Genomic DNA, 15,121 nt, shown 5'->3' with positions numbered 1-15,121 from the left:
TACTATTTGTATAAAATATATATATATATATATATTTTTAATAAATGTTTATTACTGCACATTGCATATCACTGGGCCCGATTTATAAACCAGCGTTATGTCCTTTATTGCGGCCCTACTGCTGCAGTCATTTATTTATTAATGGGGAAAGTCTCTTTTAGGGCTTGTTTCCACAAGACCCGCGCGTCTGCCGCAATGTCCCGTGCCCGGAACGGAAGTCTACTTGCATAAAGTCTACTTGCGTTCTGGGGCAGGAAGGGGCTTGGCAGTGCCATTCAAGTCAATGGCACTGTAGACATGCACCCCGCCTGCAGTACGATCGGCCGCTCAGGAATGCGTGGTAATAAAATGCCCTGCGCTCCAGTGCAGTAAGATTTTAAAAAACAGTGCACGCACAATTTTTTGCGATTGCACTGCAGTGCCATTGACTTGAATGGCACTGCCATGCCCCCTCCCACCCCAGAATGCAAGGAGACTTTGTGTATGCGATCCCTTGCGTTCCGGGCATGGGACATTGTGGTAGTTGCATGGGCTGGTGGAAACAAGCACTTACTTTGGTGGGAGGTTATGTGCTAGGCTAGCAATTACCCGAAAAATGACTTCCAGGTGTAATGCAACTATTGCTTTCTCTGCAGTTTTACTTTCACCTACATGAGACCTGTAGGTAAAAGTCGCACCCTGTGACTGGACAGTGAAATAAGAAGCAGCACAGTGATGAGCTTATCTCTCTGTCACTCTGTTCTCTCTTCCTATCATGATGCTTTCTGCACTGCAGCACACCTAAGTTGGTCCTCTCTCTGAGCTCTGCTGTACAGGGACTGCAAGAGGCTGATAATAGATCAAATAAAATACTTACATTGCTTGTGTTGGGAAAAATTTTAAGTATTAGGAAATACAGAGCTGCATTAATTTCTGTATTTTATATCTGCTTCTAGTTCAGTTTTAGGGACTTTCCAGATCTGCATATTTGCTCTGAGCAAATGATTTAAAAAGTATAGAAGCCAGTGGTTCATAACAAGAGCAGTTTTAGAAAATCATAGGTAGCCAACTTATCCGAATGGAAAGTTAAAGCTGAAATCTGGGCTAAAAAAATATTCTCTAAATACAAGAGCCATGTGTACTCTTACTTAAATCTTTGTTTCATTTGTGTGGTTCTTCCAGATGGTGCAGTAATCCAGTATGAACAACCCCTGCACTTCACCTTTGTTAAGGAGTTTCCTGTAATAAAGACTGGTCAGTGTTGCCCTTTTTCCTTGTGCAGGGTGACTGGTCTTGTATCCGCCCTTCTATAGTGTACAGGCAGCCTGAAGTGGGCACACAGGCTAGGACCCACCTACAGCTCCACCATCCGCAGAGGCAATGTTCAGCACAGTGATGATGTGACCAATACTTTTATAAACATATATTTTGGTTTGTAAATAAAATAGGTGCCCATCACGTGTATTTTTATGTCTATTAAGCAAGAACTAAAGCCAGACTTTTTTGGGGGCTTTAGGGTCACAGGCTAATGCTGCTTTTTACTGATGGCACACAATATTGTCAGGATCCACCCCACTGCCTGATTGACAGCTGGCTCTGCCTCTCTAGAGCCAGAGCCAGCTGTGCCCGCCCCCTCCCCTGTCTGTCCCTCCAATGAGCACTGGAGGAACAAAGAGAGGGGAAGGGGGAATCCCTGCAGTAAGCATTGACTGACAGTCACCACTCTCTGCACGGAGAAGTCCATGAACTGAGCAATCAGCGGTTTGTAATCACTCAGCTCTCGATCTATAGAGCCGGCATGGGATACCTGCAGAGTATTTTACTCTCCCAATACTTCTTCTTTAAGAAATATATATTAAATTTCCCCCCCAATAAATAATTGCTGGCATACAAAAAAAATATAAATGCCCCTTTTTACACAGCTAAATCCATGGTTACATGATTCTCCAGTCCTTAGTCTTCTCTCTTCATCTGTTTACAGGAAGCAGGGTCCTTCTTCAGGTTTCCATTCAGGTGTCACTTCTTACATGATGTGGACACTTCCTATTGGCTGCTCAGCACCAGGATCCTCTCAGGATCCAGACAAGAGTCTGTCGGTGATGGCGGCAGTACAAGGTGACTGCAGGGACCAGCTGGCATAGGAACATCTGCAACGCTCGATTACCAGTCCACACACCTGAAAACAGTGCTGGCGATGGATCAGCATGGCAGACATAGGTAGGTATAAAATGCTCCTGAAGGTACAAAAAAAAATTGCTATTGCTAACAGTTTACTATTGCTAACATAGGCAATTGTTCCTTTAAGATTTCAGCCCTGTTCGCTGTCTGCTCATAGGCATGTCATCTAATGATGAGAATACCAGGAAAGAACTTTAACATCAGTGTGTAAAGACAGGACTGCCAGGAAGTCTGTTTAGCAATTTGGCACAGCCGCTGATGCTGGCACTCACTCCAATTTACCACAAGCGAGCACAGATTATTTCATACCTGCAGTTACAAGTTTAAGTCTGCCGTGCTGATTAATGCAAAACAATGCCCTGGCATGATGCGTCTTGTAATAAAGTTATTCAGGGCTATTTAAGCTGCTGCGGGCAATGGGAAGAAGAATAAAATGCAGAACAGCCTTTTCTTATTCCTCCCACCCATCGGGTTACTAAGACTCTGATTATTCATATGCCCAAGAGGCTGTGAGTATGTACTTTAGATGTCACTAGTGTGTTTGCTATGGCGACTCCCTTATCTCTGATGTTTCTCTAATACATATTCTATATTATCGCGTACATACAGCAATGGCTCTTTCAACACATAAACAGTTAAATAACGCTAAGCATAATTATTTCTCAACAGCTATCTGTCTGGCAGGGCAGGACACCTGATTTCCTCTGCTGCAGTTAGGCAACACTTACTGGTCTTGTCCCTCTGCCACCCTGTGACTGGACAGTGAAAGGAGAAGCAGCAGACTGATGAGCTCATCTCTCTGCCACTCTCCTTCTCTTCTCCATCAGAGAGGGGACATGATTTTAATGTACAAAATGTTTTGGGGTGATGGCAAAATCAGCAATAAACTTTTTTACTGTAAACTCCCTAACAAAGACTAGAGGCCACCACCTAAAATTGGTGGAGAAAAGATTGAACCACAAAGGGCGCAGGAGCAGGGGCGTCCCGAGGCTGGGTGTCACCCGGGGGCGGAGATCGGGTGACACCCCGCCGTGACGTTGCCGCGCATGCACGATGATGTCATTGAGCACACGCTGTGGTCTTTTTGATGCCTGCCGGAAGCCATCTTGGTGATGGCCACCGGCAGAGAGAGGAGGGGACGTTCACCCGGCGGGATAAGGTATGCCGCCGGGTCCCCTCCTCTCTCCTGACACTGTCGGGCTCTCTGTCTGTGACCGAATGCCCAACATTTCATAGGGGGTGACACCAAAATGACTGTCAGTCATTTTGGTGTCACCCCTCCAATGGTGGCACCCGGGTGTGCGGGCCGCACCCCCCTTGTGAGGCCACTGTGTAGGGGCTTCTTCTCAGTCAGAGGGGTTACATTTTGGAACTCTCTGCCACAAGCAGTGGTATCAGCAGAGAGTACTACAAAATCAATTAGATACCATGCTAAGAGACCGTAACATACAAGGGTACATATACTCTTAAAAACGAAGACCATACAGGGACTCATATACACACATGCACGCACTACACACACACAGACACACAAAGGATGAACTTGATGGACCTGTGTCTTTATTCAACCTCAAATACTATGTAGCTATGTAACTAGCATTTTCCTTCTACAGGAGCAGAACTGATTGGCTTCTCGTGTGGCTCCTCAATCTCCCAGTAAGGGATCTGCTTCAGGAGCAGGGGCGTCCCGAGGCTGGGTGTCACCCGGGGGCGGAGATCGGGTGACACCCCGCCGTGACGTTGCCGCGCATGCACGATGATGTCATTGAGCACACGCTGTGGTCTTTTTGATGCCTGCCGGAAGCCATCTTGGTGATGGCCACCGGCAGAGAGAGGAGGGGACGTTCACCCGGCGGGATAAGGTATGCCGCCGGGTCCCCTCCTCTCTCCTGACACTGTCGGGCTCTCTGTCTGTGACCGAATGCCCAACATTTCATAGGGGGTGACACCAAAATGACTGTCAGTCATTTTGGTGTCACCCCTCCAATGGTGGCACCCGGGTGTGCGGGCCGCACCCCCCTTGTGAGGCCACTGTGTAGGGGCTTCTTCTCAGTCAGAGGGGTTACATTTTGGAACTCTCTGCCACAAGCAGTGGTATCAGCAGAGAGTACTACAAAATCAATTAGATACCATGCTAAGAGACCGTAACATACAAGGGTACATATACTCTTAAAAACGAAGACCATACAGGGACTCATATACACACATGCACGCACTACACACACACAGACACACAAAGGATGAACTTGATGGACCTGTGTCTTTATTCAACCTCAAATACTATGTAGCTATGTAACTAGCATTTTCCTTCTACAGGAGCAGAACTGATTGGCTTCTCGTGTGGCTCCTCAATCTCCCAGTAAGGGATCTGCTGTACAGGGACTTCAAGATGCTGATGCCAAGTCAAATTAAGGAACTTACATTAATTACTGTAAAGGCATATAGGAAACCAATTTCCAGGAATTCCCTGCTCTTTGCTACAAATTGTCATCTTAAACATGTTATCAGAGCTATTCCCTGAGGACAATTCATCTGAATTAGGGGAAATTGCTTGGAACTTGAAATATTTGATAGAGAAGTAGCGTTACGCAAGGAAAGATTTGTATAAACGGGGTTATGTACGGGGAATAAATAGAGAGGTGTTGTTAAGAGAAAGTGAAAAGTATAAGAAAATTAGAGATCAACTTCAAGGCCAAATGGGATTATTTTTTCTACTAATTATAGGAAAGAGACTCATTTAAATCCAGAGTTGGGAGATATCTTTTAAAGCATGATCCAGGATATCGTTCCACAATGGAGAGAGGGGTAGAATTTGTGTCCAGAGAGGCACCCACTATTAGAATGTATTCACCAAGCCTAATTAGAGCACAGATTAAGACCAGAACATAGTTAAGAACTAGTAGTATATTCAAATGTGGGGCTACCAGGTATGTAAGCTGTCATTTTTGGGGGGACTCCCATACTGTTGCCTCATGTAACACAGACAAAATATCATACAATAGATGTATTTAATACTAGAAATGTAGTATATTTTTTGACCTGCGTAGAGTATAGAGTGCAGTGGACCATATCAATAGGCAGCTATGCAACCGATTTGGTATTCACCTGAGGATATACGTAATAAAATAATACTCATGTAGCCAATAATTTTGTTCAGACACATCACTCAAACACTGAAACATCAAAAGTCCAGATTTTAGAAAGAACTAGCACATCTGTTAGTGGAGATAATTTTTCTTTATTTAGGAGGAGGGAGGTATTTTACATAGGAGAGAGGAATTTTCGATAATAACTATGAACCTTAGGATACCTCATGGTTTAAAGTTTTAATAGCTTGTATCCCATATTTATGATTGGATCTATTGATGTGCTCTATTCCTCTCCCCTCCTCGTATCTTTTATTATAAGCATTTATATAATTATTTACCTACAAGCATGTCTTTGGAATATGGGAGAAAAACATAGTACCCAGAGGAAACCCATGCAAGCACAGGGAGAACATGGAAATTCCATTCATATAGTATCTTGGCTGGGATATGAACTGAGGACCCCAGTGCTACAAGACAGAAGTACTAATCACTAAGTCATGGTGCTGCACACCCCAGTTTCCCTTCCCTTTTCTTAATTTTCCAGTTTCCTTTCCCTTTACTCCCTTTCTCCTCCTTTTCTTTTATCTTGTGTGTGGCTTTAGGACTGATACATTATGAGTCCTAGGCACCTGTAGACAATTTTTGTAGGCTATTTGGGCCTGCCACAGTGCCTGTGTGGTGTAGTTGCTTCCTGATTGGAAATGTAATTAGCACTTTAAAAAAATGTTTTAAAAAAATTCATGCTGATGTCTTCTCCATGCTGTAGAATACGTACATAAACTGGGAACCTAGCATGCACGGTTATCAGACTTTCATCGTGGCTTTCGCCACTGGAAGCCTGTACATGAATTACAGCTCCAGTGGAGTTTGGTCTTAAATTGACAAGAGGCAAGTACTGAAGTGATGTGACTTGTGTAGATTGCAACATCAGCTCCTATTATTCTTGTCAGCTATTCCATACTTTTATAATGCCGCAGAGCCAGGGCACACAGCCATACACTGTTCTTTCTTCCTGAAGCCTTTGAAGAGAGAACATTGATGAACAACAGAACAACAGAGATACATGCAAGTGAACATGTTTAAGGAAAGAACAAACAGTAAAAACTGTAAATATAAGGAGTGGTTTTATATAGTTAAATCAGAGACTCTGTGGAAGTAGTTAACTGAAGGTAATGCTAGCTGCCCCTGGGATAAAGAAAGATCTGATATTGCACATATAAAGGTTATCAGATTTCCCACACTGATTAAATGTATATTTTGGTTGTCTAGACTCTAGAAAAGGTAAATATCACGTGACCATAATGTGCATATTACAAAAAATGACATCTACAGTTCTTGTAAGAAAGACCTTAGCATTATTGGGTTTATATACAAGGGTGCTTAATGTTTCCTACACTCAGTGACTTGGGTTTCACCAATTTCATAGTGGCATAGTAGAGCCTTCTTAAAAAAGAAGGTACAGTATGTGCTTGCCTCACTTTCATCACACATCCATAAAAAGGAGTTTATTCCTCATTTTAGGATTGTGGACAGAACCATGCAAATCATTCCTTTATGCCCCTGCAGCCAAATTTACATCCAGAACTGGTGGTCTATAGTACAGATACAGCCTATTAATATAGAGCCATTTATTTAAAAATTGCATAAAGATGTTGCAGGCTAGTTCACCATTATCAGTGCAGCATATAGAAACAATGGCTTTTATGGAGAATATGGACACAGTGGAACAACTAGACATCTTATGGTGAGGCCCCCTACTTAATTAGTGAGAAACGTAGTAGAAGCTATTTGTTGGTCATTACAGATCCAACATATAAGGGGTGTATTCCTGATTTTAGGATAATGGGTGGTCAATTAGCCTAAAACAGCTGTATGCAATTTGGAATTGGCTCCAAATATTAGACTGTATCTATACTATAAACTAGTGGTTCTGAATGTACATTTGGCCACAGGATAATAGCGGAATGATTTGCATGGCTCTGCCCATTATCCTAAAATGAGAAATAAACCCCTTATTCTTTGCAAGCTTTGCTCAGACATTTAGACAACACTTCTACACAGCCAATCACTGCAGAATATGAAACTACAATTCTGTATACCTTGGTAAGGGTGTATGCATTACTAGAGTACATCAAATATATGGAAAACTACTTAAAAGATAAGTTCTCTAGAGCCATTTACAAAATATGGTAGTGTACCCTTTTATGGAGATGCATTCAGTTTAAAAGTGGACAGTGACTGGATTTCACACCAATGTTTATGTTATCATCTTTGGTTCTGGGTTACAGATACTGGCTTCATGAACAAGATTGTGAGTAAAAGAGCAGGCATAATGTTTTTAAGCATGGTCCAGGCTTACTTTCTGTATTAGGGTAGGCAGTTCAGGAGTGGTGCCTTGGTGTACTATTTCTTTAAATAGAAAGAAGCTCCATGTCCTAGTTTGGACAGTCTATGTAGATGATCTATTGGAAGTACCAGCTGAAACTGTTCTAGCACCTCTAGCGAGGAGTTGCAAGGCCCAAGGCAGGCCCAGAATACACTAACTGCATTAAATCTTTTAGTTCATCCAAATGCACTGAAAAACACTTATAAGATTTAAGTCTATAACGAGTAAAAAGAAGTTTTACTAAACATTCAGAATGGTACCCTTTCACCAATGCCCACAATGATATGGTATGTGTTGGTATGAAGATGATAATTATGCAATTGTTCTAAGTTATATTGTGACTGCATGAAACATACAATATGATAATGTATATTTATGGAATGTATATTTTGTTAGTGAAGGAAGGTCACTCTCTAGGCTTGCATGTCTCTACTAGACAACAGAGAGAGAATGCCCCAGGAGAGCAGGTGCAACTATGGCAACATCTGAAATATTCAAAGAATCATAGGAGATACGGAGGCAGATTTTTATCTGTAGCATTTTAAAAAATACATGCTTTCTATTAGTCACCAGTTATGCAGCTGTAAATAGAAAACTCCAAATTTTAGTTATTTCAGGTTAATGACAATATTATGGATTTGTAACTGCAAGAAACTATGACAAACATTCCAGGTTTTATAGGGCAAAGCTATATCTCTATACCTGTGTTCAAGGATTATTAGCCCAAAGCTGGACGAATGCATAATTTCTCCTGAAGCCTTGGTTCATCTAACATCTACGTTCTTTTGTTGGCATATACTTTGTAAGGGCAACTTGAGATGCGATTATGCAACAATAACACAAAAATATAAGTCAACTTTCTGTTAACTCAAGGAGTTTATATATACATTCAAATTTACCAGTTGCAAATTCATCTTACTAATGGATCTGTCATTGTCCTTGTTCAAGGGTTTGTTTGTGGCCTTGGCTTCTAATTATTGTCCATTGATGACTGGAAGTCAGGGTTGTGTCTTCTAGGCCACTGTAACTGAATAGTTTGTACAACTACAGATCTTCGTGGCTGCCCTTTTATAAACTATATATAATGGCAGGTATGAAAAAAATGCTGTAAAGTAAAATTGCTTTCAGAAATAAAAGTGTTAAAAGTTTATTTTTATCAACTAACAAGATGAAGAGAAGAGAAATCCAAATCAATAATTTGGTGTGACCACCCTTTGCCTTCAAAACGGCATCAATTCTTCTAGGTACACTTGCACACAGTTTTTGAAGGAACTCGGTAGGTATGTACAAACATCTTGAAGAACTAACCACAGATCTTCTGTTGATGTCGGCTGTCTCAAATCCTTCTGCCTCTTCATGTAATTGCCAGATAGACTCAATAATGTGATGGGCTCTGTGGGGCCAAACCATCACTTCCAGGGCTCCTTGTTCTTCTTTACACTGAAGAGGGTTCTTAATGACATTGTGATATGTTTGGGATAGTTGTCCTGCTGCAGAATAATTTGGGGCCAATCACTTGCCTCCCTGATGGTATGACATGATGGATAAGTATCTGCTTCTATTTCTCAGCATTGAGGACACCATTGATCCTGACCAAATCTCTAACTCCATTTGCAGAAATGCAGCCCCAGACTTGCAAGGAACCTCCACCGTGCTTCACTGTTGCCTGCAGACACTCATTATTGTACCGCTCTCCAGCCCTTCGGTGAACAAACTGCCTCCTTCTACAGCCAAATATTTCAAATTTTGACTCATCAGTCCAGAGCACCTGCTCCCATTTTTCTGCACCCCAGTTCCTAAGTTTTTGTGCATAATTGAGTCACTTAGCCTTGTTTCCACGTCGGAGGTATGGCTTTTTGGCCGCAATTCTTCCATGAAGATCACTTATGGCCAACTTATCTGCTGCATTAAGTTTCCTTGGCCGACCACTGCATCTACGGTCCTCAACCTGGCCCATTACTTTGTGCTACTAAAAAAAGTGCTTGAACAGCACATCTTGAAACCCCAGTCTGCTTTGAAATCTTTGTCTGGGAGAGACCTTATTGATATAGTATAACTACCTTGTGTCTTGTTGCTGTGTTCAGTCTTGTAATGGCGTATGACCTGTGACATGAAACTGTCTTCCACAACCTCACCTTAGTAGCAGAGTTTGGCTGTTCCTCACCCAGTTTTAAGCCTCTTAAACAGCTGCTTCTGTTTCAGTTAATGACTGTGTTTTAACCTACAAATGAAATTGATGATCATTAGCACCTGCTTGGTATAATTGGTTAATCATACACCTGACTCTAATTCTACGCAATCCCTGACTTTGTGTAAGTGTAAAGCAAGCCATACACTTTATAACCATCGCAAGACTTTTGTCTTGCGATGGTTGTCAGCTAATTCAAAAGCTTGTACGATCTGCCTATCTTGGAAAGGCAGATCGTACTTGCCATCATCGAATGCCCGCGCTGCTGAGGGGCGGGCTTCCGATGACTCCAATGCCGCATTTCCCATGCGGCATTTGTCTCCCAAGAACACCACTAACCCGCCAACAATCGTACGATTCTCGGCGGGTTTTCGAGCCTGCTTCGTAGACAAAAGACGTGCGACTGTACAGTAGAAACGGTCGCACGCCTTCCATACACCTGTCGATTATCATACGATCGCGGGATTTCCCGCGATTATCGTACAATAATCGGCAGGTGTATGGGCACCTTAAGAATTGATGCTGGTTTGAAGCCAAAGGATAGTCACACTAAATATTGATTGAATTTAGATTTCTTTTCTGTTCACTCACTTTGCATTTTGCATTTAATAGGGGACAATCAGCACTGCTGCAATAGGTCTTAGCTAACACGGCCTTTTTTACAAACCAGGTCTGTTGAGTAAGAATTTCCAGTCTTGAAACGTACATTTGGGTGACATAAATTTGAGCAGCTAGAAGAATGTATGTAAGTATGTGAACACAGGGCCAAATGTATATATGTATATGTAACATATGGGGACTTTGTTTCTGTAAATACTTGTACTAAATGACAACTGTCCACCATATATACCAGACTGAATTTTTATGGTCTTAAAATCATTTGTGCAGGTAGAAGGGGTGTGCTCATTTGTAGATGTGTGTCCTGACTGTTTGCAGATGATCCATATGACTAGTTTCAACTCCAGGACTGCAACCTTGTTTCAATTGTTTTATAAAAGGGGAAACATTCCCAATTTGGTTGGCTGCAGAGGGATGGCATCTCCCTCCAGAAGAGACTGTGCAATTTGTTTTGTTATGATACAAAGTCACTTTCTTTTGCAGTGAGAATGTTTCTGGCACACTTTCACAAATGGGCTGATAATAATTAAAGTAGTGAACATCAAAGAGTCTGCTAAATAGTCTGTCCTAACAATTTTATTGCAGTACAGGTGAGCACACAATGACGAAGACTAGAACTTTGAGATAAAATCAAAGTAAACAATGAAAAGGATGATGCGTCTTCTATTATTTATATCTGTACTGGCACTTGTACTGTTTTAGAAGGCCAGATCATTTTGGCATGCGTATTTATATTGGGTCCACAGTCCCTGATATCCTGCTTTTCCACTAGGGGTCTTAGTAAGTGCTCTGAAGAAGGAAGTGTTGTGGCCTAGTTATTTATTATACATTATAATTCTCTTGTTCTTGTTCTGCTATTAATGCTATCATTCTATGCCATCGTCGCATACAGTATCTGGTAGTATCAGAACAGGCACAGTGATGCCAGAACCATAATCTTTCTTTTATTCAGTCTCTTCATTAAATAGTCCTCTTTGCTTAGTTTATAGTTTACCCTATGATTCCCCAGGTTTGAAATTGCCATCAAAACCCCAAAATTTTTTATCTTATTTATCCCATTGCGAATAAGACTCAATGCAAATTATTGTTGAACTACGTCAGGCTTTATTGCATAAGCAATATATATGTGCAAATTCAATCAATCTATGCTGTTTTACTATACATTGCCTTTTATACATTTTATATTTTCCATATACTGTATGCTATCCTTTGAAAACTGTAATGATACCTCTTCATTTCTTTGTAAAGTTTTTCAAAAAGAAATAAACATCAAAGAAGAAAAAAATAAAGTATAAAAAAAAACCCAAAAACAAAAAAAAGTTACTTGCTCCGTGCATGAATGAAAGTTTTCAAAACAACACTTTTTGACTGGATACATGTTCATACTAATGCTTAATTTTAGCCTTTTTACACGGGAAAGTACTCTTCACTGTTTACAGAGGTTTAATAGATTTCAAGATGATGCATGTAATTTCTTAGAGTCAGTAACATAGGACTTTCTCTGGTATTCACAATAAAGCCTACGGCATCAGGAGTTGAGCATTAGTGTTAGTAATACTGGTGAATCACAGTAACCACAATGTACCAAACTTACCATGAGTGTGTGAAATGACTCAAAGCCCTGTACATTATTTGCCTTGGGTCGGAAGTGCAAGCACATGATAAGTCTTGTAAAATCTGTAACCAGCACAGTTCTGCAAGCCTAAGAGCCCATGTAAATTTTTGTGTTTAAAATGGACCTTCCATACAAATGGCCACCCAAATAAAATAAGCTACAAAAAAAATTACAAATACTGATTTTACCAAAAAAATTCTCAACACAGTTCTGGCTTCCAATGCTTCTGGGAGGTGTAGATAAGGTCATCATACCTCACTGCTGTCTTCTTGGCACTTTAAATTCCACAAGAATGCCCTCCTACCAGGGAGTGCATTCTTGTGGGACTTCAATGCCTAGCTATGCCAGGAGGCAGCGGTGAGGTGTGGTGATGTCATCTGCACCTCCCAGAAGAGTCTGAAGCCGGAACCAAGTTGAGTAATTTTTATACTTTTGCGAAATGTTAATTTTTGATGTTTTTTATCCCAGTTAATTTTCTTTGGGTGGCAGGGGGTGGGCCACAAAGTAAACCTTTTTTATAGAAGGTCTGCTTTAAAGTGCATCTAAACCTGAAAACAAAAATATAATATATTGCAGCTTACCAGTCCTTAGATCAGGTGGCTACATTGGTTTTCCTTTTTCAGGCTTTTTTTTAACTTTATTTCATCCTGGGAATAACACACATCCTCTCCTAGGTAGGCTATGCAAACTCCCCCGCTTTATTTATGGAGGAAAAACCTTAATAGATCCACTTTTCTATAGTAGTACCAAAACCACCTATACCTGGACCTCATTCTTAGTAAGAGTTTGTGGCAACATCCAAAAATAGATGGAGGACCATGTGACTAGAGGCAGGGACGGTGTCCTTGGCTCTTTGTAAGTTCTGACTGGACCAACTGGAAGCATACTCTGGGATTCTTTTCCTTCCTCCCAGTGGCTGAACAGAGTGGAAATGAGTAAAGGAAAGGTAAGTATATTTGGCTGGGGAGGGAGGCATTAAAGGGAACCTGCAGCTTTGCACTGAATTAAGGAAGCACAAGGTCACTTAAGGTTTAGAACGGATAAGGCCATTAAGGTTTAGAACGGATAAGGCCATTAGTGTGCCAGTCTATTATATCTAGTGGTCAGAAGATGAGAAAATATTTTAGAAAAACCAAACTGCTTCTTATTGGGATGTTACAGTAGAAGCCATAGAATCATGTTAGAGCCTGTTCATATGAGAGGCACGTGTCATAGTCTCACACAGTGTGGACTGTATAATAATTATTACCAAGCTGACAGCACACACACTTTAATGTATATGAGTGAAAGCTACAAGCTGTATCATGTTCACCACATGACCAAATAGCTCAGAAATATTCCCCAATATTATAGACATGCTCCTGTTATTTTACAAATAGTGCAGGACACAATCATTTCATATACAAACATTACTGACTGCTTTGTCAATGGGATTTAAATATCATGTTATGTCATGTTATAAAACTTAGTTAAATGTTAGGTTTTAAAAATTGACATATTGTGCAAGCTACAGAGAAAAATAATTAACTTGTTTATCGTTTAGTATTTCTTTAAATATCAAGGTATCATATCTTATACATCATACCTTTTACAGCTGACTCTAAGTTATAAGTAATATGTAGTTTACTCATAATTTGCTGTCTCTGTTCTTGTCTATAGCATTAGTCATCATCAATGCATTCTATTTTATTTTTACATGTGTAAGCCCTTGTTTACACCTGAGAGATTAAAAATCCTGTTTACAGAAGCACCTCATCACACGACAATCAGATTTCCATCTTTTAATATTGTGCCTGTTCTAATGTGCGCAATGTGTTGTCATTCTACAAAATACAGCAGCATTTTTGGGGTATGACTGCACATTTTTGACGCCAAAAGACTTCAGGAGCTCAGGAAATCTTTAGTTAAACATTTTTTGTGTGATTTTGCATCTACCATCTCTTACCATCTCCTCCTAATAACAAGGTTTTTTTTTAGATAAAACAAAAATGCTCATGCCTGAAAATGCACAGAAAACTCATGAGCAAACAAAAAGAACCACTAAAGATTACAATACTCAAGTCTGAATGTGGGCTAACTGCATCCACATTTCTACACAATACTGTTATTGGTGCTGTTCACACTACAGCGCTGAGCTGCTCTTCTGTATGAATAAAGTTGCTAACTGCAGTCCCAGCACATTCCCAATAGGCAGCTGCTAAGGCATCCTCTGAAAGATGGTTGTTTTTCCCTGTCTACTGGTTACTACAAGTGACAGAAGCCAGCAACATTTTGTAGTGCAGTATCAATGGAGCCTAAAGAAAGATGATCAGTATTCATAAATTTATCTTGAAGCAGGGGTAGGCCACCTCGGCGATCTAGCTATGGTAAAACTACAAATACCATCATGAGTCATGCCTGTGGCTGCCTGTGGAATTGTGCAGTGCCTCATGGGATTTGTAGTTTCACCACAGCTGTAGTGCCAAGGGTGCCTACCCCTGTCTTAGAGTAGGAATAGAAGACATCTGTGGCATCAAGAGCACAACAGCTTACATTTGTGTACAACATACATGAGCAATACTGGCAAGACTGGAGGAATGGTATTGATATAATGGTCAACATATGGTACATTTATACCCTGCAACTAATTTGCCCAAACTCTGCCTCCTATCTGCCCTTCATTAAACACAACCACTCCCATTTTTTAATAGGAAATTCTATTATCAGACTTATTCCCTCATCTTCTACAGCAAAGTAGTTACCTTTCCTCTACATAACAGTACCATAAGTAAATCTGCCAATATGTTAGAGTTCCTAGAATGTCTAGTCTTCTGCATAGCTGAAGTGTAACCTTCCAAATTTCAAGATCTGGCACAGGAATAGCTTTCTGCTAAATGTTACTGCACGAGAGTGGAAGATGTCCCATTTCACTATAGAGAGGTTATTCATTTAATACTTTCCCGGTTTTGTAAAGTAAGTATGTGGCAAAAGGAGTGTAATTAGCATTAGGAGTTAGGTTAGCCTAGTGTTACGGGCATCTGATGGGGTGTTTGATTGAATGTTACAGTTAAGGTGGCTATGTGGGGGGA

General features: G+C 40.8%; 1 long non-coding RNA gene across 1 annotated transcript; it reads left to right on the top strand.

Moving 5' to 3' along the window:
• The first annotated feature begins 9,619 nt into the window (after nt 1–9,619).
• LOC108797476 lies at nt 9,620–12,790 on the top strand. The gene is made up of 3 exons (XR_001941890.1): nt 9,620–9,728; nt 10,734–10,737; nt 12,779–12,790. It is a non-coding gene; the product is annotated as an uncharacterized LOC108797476 (long non-coding RNA).
• The last annotated feature ends 2,331 nt before the right edge of the window (nt 12,791–15,121 follow it).

This window comes from Nanorana parkeri, unplaced genomic scaffold (genome assembly GCF_000935625.1).
Source record: "Nanorana parkeri isolate BGI_ZX_2015 unplaced genomic scaffold, ASM93562v1 scaffold1282, whole genome shotgun sequence".
Classification (NCBI taxonomy): Eukaryota; Metazoa; Chordata; class Amphibia; order Anura; family Dicroglossidae; genus Nanorana; species Nanorana parkeri.
Note: the sequence above shows the minus strand (reverse complement) of the source record. Positions and strands in the feature narration are given on the sequence as shown.